Genomic DNA, 5076 nt, shown 5'->3' with positions numbered 1-5076 from the left:
GGTATATTACTGTATACAGCGTTGGGGGTTATTACTGTACTCAGAGCTGGGTATGATTCTCAAACATTACATTTTCAGAATTTTAGGTTCTTTCACAAAACAGCAAAAACTGACACCACAGAATTATATTGTCTCTAAATAACGCCACATATTTAAACTATAAAATAGGAAAAACACATTCTTTAATATTCCCGATCTTGGTGCATTTTTGGTAGATTTTTTCCTGTAATAATTTAAAGCTTTTGTTTATAGAAGGAGGATCAATCAACGCGAAACCCTGATTGCTGCCGAATTTTCTTTACGGTAAATTTCTTCTGGTTTAGCTTTGATGATTATGGCCCATTGTACAGCGATCACCGCGTATGCGCCAAACGAGGAAAATTAAAGCAAAAGCCCTTCGTTAACCCATTAATGACAAAGCCCGTACATGTACGGGCTCAAAATGCATTGTTTTCAATGGGTTTAGGGACCGTCCATTGTCCTTAAGGGGTTAATTAGCTTTAGGACACAAATTAGGTTGGAATAATACAAAAATAAAATACAAAAAAAATATATAATAAAGAAAATGATTGTAAGAAACGTCCTTTTGAGGAATCTCCCCCACTGTCAGTCCTTATGGTTCAGGTAACTCAGGTGTTGGTTTTAATGAGAATTTATTCTTTTCGGAGAGATGATAGCTGGGATTCCTAATTTCTTGTTTATTTTTTCACTGCCTTAGCCCGGACTTGTCTTCAACTTTCTCGACTAAATTCCTTGCGTTCCAAGGTAAGACCACGGAGTCGTACATAATGCACGGGCTTGCTTTTTTTTTTTTTAAAGCTGTCATTAATTTCTTAATATAAGAGTTTTCATTTTACCTGCTGACGGAACGCATTAATACCGAACGTTATATTACCTGAGTTTCACCATTTAAAGACGTTATTAGTGTTAAAAAAAAAAATCTCTCCCAGTTAATAAAAAAATATATTATATGAGCCTTTTTCCAAAACATATAATAACATATAGAAGTCGTTTAGGTTGAAAAAAAGAGAAAATCCATCAAGTTTAGGCCAACTGTTGACCCAGAAGAAGGCATTTCTTCGAATGGATTTCCAATTGTGCTTTAAAATGGGGAAACGTTCCTTCTCGACTGATTCCTAAAGTTCTAGTATTGATGGTTTGAGAGTAATTGTATCTTTGTATCCAGTAAATGGAATGAACCTCTGTTGTCCTCCATTGTTGATTAGAAAATAATTGAAAATAAGATGGAATTTAGAGAAAAATGTGTTGTTTGCCTGGCCGTTGACATTGTGCTTCTCTTTTACTGATCTCGTTTTGACTGAATTAACTGAAGATCAAGTTTTTCAAAGCAAAATCTTGAGGCCAATCAAATTACAAAGATACAGGAGAGGTAAAATGTTGCTTTTAAAGCAGATAGACCAACTCAATGGTTCTCCGACTAGTTCTGGAGGACCACCTGCGTACCTGGGTACTTCTCAGGCTACACAGAGCTCTCACTCTCATGGGGGGGGGTGGCTTCATGAAGGGTGGAGCCAGACAGTTGTGTGGGTGGGGCTAGGCTAGACAGCCTTGGGTAGAAGGGGGAAAGTGGGCGGGGAATAGGCACGGCTAAACACCAGAGAAAGGGGAAAGTGACCTGCAGATCCGGGAAAGCAGAGCTTTACCTGGAGACTCCGGGTCCAGCCTGGAGAGCTCCCACGCAGGACCACCTGGAATTAGGAGGGCACTTAATCGAATGTCTATAAATATATAGATAAAATGCAGGGGGTCCTCAAAGATGGGATTGAGAACCGCTGCTCGAACTTAATATAACACTTTCTTGTTGTCCAGATTCCAACATTTCGACGAGATCACGGCCACCATGTCCTGATTTTCTCTACAGACCAATTTTCGGTGCATTAAAATTGTATATAATCAGCCAATTTTTAAAAGCGTGATGTCTTGTTTTAAGAGAGGCCCCCGAGAATTCTTCTTACACTTCAGTGATATTTCTTTCAGTTCCAGATAACTTAGCAATATCTACATGTGTTTAATCAACCACAATATCAATTACTATATTAACTGTGCTTTATGTGGTGTTAGCAACATTTTCCGTTCGCACTTTTCTTAAGACGCACGGAATTTTAAGTGTTTTTGCGTGCACCCATGGGCTGCGAACCATTTGATGGGAATCTGAATGTTGAGACGACTAATTTTGGGGTTTTCTCTACCAACGGGTCTGGCAAGGGCTTCGTTATCTTTTACCAGGCCTGGACTGGCCATCCGGCACACCGGGCAAATACCCAATGGGCCGCCGGCCGCCATCTTTACATAAAAGAAGCACAAGTACATGTCATTCTATTTTGTTGTGTGTGATTGTGTACCGGCGAGCTAGGAAAAACAGCGTTAATATGTTCCGTACAGAACGCACACTAAAATAGATTTTTTTTTTTCCGCTTGTCAGAAGGCAAGATAAACAAATTCTGGAAGACAGGGTGAGTTGAAGTGATGAAAAAAGTCTGGGTGAAATTCTAATACTCTGTCAGTATGATGAATCTGATGTGAGCTGTTTGTACAGGTAAGGTATGTACAGAATATAACCTGGAGGTTTGGATGAAAGGCTTGAATTTGTTATTCCGCGGAGGATTCACGGGCAAGAATCTCAGTATTACTTATTTGGTTAATACGGTGTGAATGACAAGTAGGAGGTCAATGCTACAAAGTGTCTTACAATCCATCAAGGCTCCGGCTTTTAGAGCTTCTGGTTGTAACCGTTTCTATTCAGCCTTTGGAAGATGCTCAGGCTTGTCCTCTTACCGACATTGTAACAGGGCGATGTTACGTGGGGTGTTCTGAATTAATCATAGAGCTTGTCTTCTGCATGATTTGGCCCAAACAAATTAGTTCCTTGTGATCCAGATTGTGTAGACACCACTTCAACTCATCGGGACTCACCAGGTAACATCTGGAGGATACTTTGTCTCGGAACGCTTCCGAGTCTTATGCGATTTCACCTGAAGACACGAGTTGAGAGTCAAGAGTTGCGGAACTTGATTGAACAAAGGAAGGCTTTGAGCAAGAGTGTCTTTTCCCATTTCTGTCCTCTTTTGACCATTTTTAATGACCAGATTCCGTAAGTAATCCCTTGTTTACATTTACCCCTTGGCTTTTAACTGGACACCAAAAACTATCCCTCAAAAACATAAACCTGAAAAATTAAAGCGGAAACCTAAGAAACACAACATGGGTTCTAACGATGGTTCTTCTAACATGGAAGAACTGTGAAAAGCGATTCAGGTGTGAAGTTTACCAAGAAGTCTCTATCACCATAGCCACCAATGGAACGTTTACATGACTCAACTGGTTGGTTGTTTTTATTGGTTGCCATGGTGATAAGCTTTTTTACAGAGAACCCACTGATATTCTAGAAAGTTTATGTCTACTAAATATGATTCCACCTTTCCTCTAAATACATCCCAGGGAATCCCAGGGAATACAGGTAAAGGTAAAATACTTTTCAAATAAAAATACTTTTAGTGGGGTTTTTTTTTGTCTAGATTGTCTAAAAGAGAAAGACTTTACAGGGAAATCAGCCCTTTTAAGAACATTTGATTCATTAAAAAGAAATCCACAACACGAATTATATTTTATTGTATTAAAAATAAACTAGTATTTTATTTATTTCAAAAATGACACATTTACTTAATTTAAAAAAAACATTAAGTGGTCAAAAAGGGAACATCTGAACGAACGTTATTTTTTTTTCCAGACCTTGTTGTGGTCGAGGTTTTATATAAATTCTAGAGTGAGATCTATGTATATTTTTACTATAATTTATACTTTTTTTCCAGTCTTAAAACACAATAATTAAATCATCTGGCATTTTCTTCCTCCATTTCTTCTGAACGTGAACGAGATTTACTATTTTATTGCTGATAACTTTGCATTTGGTAAAAAGGTTTTTCACACTAGGGGATTTTCATACTGGGTCCTGGTTTCCATACCCAACTCTCAAGGTTGACTCTTGAACAGGATAAAAATGAAGGAAATTAAAAATGCACAAACATTGTAATTTTGGTTAATTCTGAATCCTGTAACATTAGAGTAAATTCTGTATAAAATTGTTGGAAATTAGCGTTTCACGTCCCTAAAAGGACATTCATCAAAGACTACATTCCTGTAAGGATCTATTTCACGCTAACGCTACAAACTGTAGGCCTCACTCCTGTACCTTTGTCAGGGGTTCATGACATCAAAACAGATACAATGTTCTTTTGCTAGATCACAATTGTTCTCAAAACCCCGCTTTAATGATTCATGGACTAAATGGAGAAGGTGCTATGAAAACCTTGAATTCTTCTGGTTACAGCCATATCATTAGCTTTCTGCGATGGAGTCTTTAGTACTAGAACTTGATCCAAGGTCAAGTCATAGAGCTGGTTTAGCGTTACTGGTTATGAACCAGGTGCAAGATGGAGCCAGCTATAAGGAAAACCTCGTGATAGCCTATTTCGGAAAGCATGGATGTTAACTGCTCAACGGTCAGCTGGAAACCTTCCATGGTCATGACCATGTGAGTAATTGCAACATTGTTATTGTACGAGCCCAATGAACTATCCGCCATATTCATTGTCTGCCCTTCCAGCCCTGTGCTATGGGTTTTCCATGTAATGTTATATGATTATCAGACAGCTGTCAGCGCTCTGCTAGGATGATGTCCAAAGAGGACTAAGCTGGACAACCAATGAGCAAACGTATTTTCTCTAAACCTACCACTGATTGTAAACTAGCGAATAACTCCCTTATTTTATAAGGATTTACATACCTAATGTATGTTTCATTCTAAAACTTGGCCTTTCTCTGTAACTTAATATTGCTGATGTGATTTTTCCTCCAACTTTGGCTATTCACCAAATTAAGCATTTTAGCTCGTTACCAAAACATCGACCTTTTATGGATTTTTTTGTTTGTTCCCAAGAATGATCTGGATCCCGGGGATTGACTCCTCTAGAATAAAACCAAAAATACAAACTCATAACCAACACCAGATGATACGCCAAGTCCAATAGAATGAATCCAATAGAATTCAGCAGGAAA

The sequence above is a fragment of the Spea bombifrons genome, chromosome 12 (genome assembly GCF_027358695.1).
Source record: "Spea bombifrons isolate aSpeBom1 chromosome 12, aSpeBom1.2.pri, whole genome shotgun sequence".
NCBI classification, from domain to species: domain Eukaryota; kingdom Metazoa; phylum Chordata; class Amphibia; order Anura; family Pelobatidae; genus Spea; species Spea bombifrons.
Note: the sequence above shows the minus strand (reverse complement) of the source record.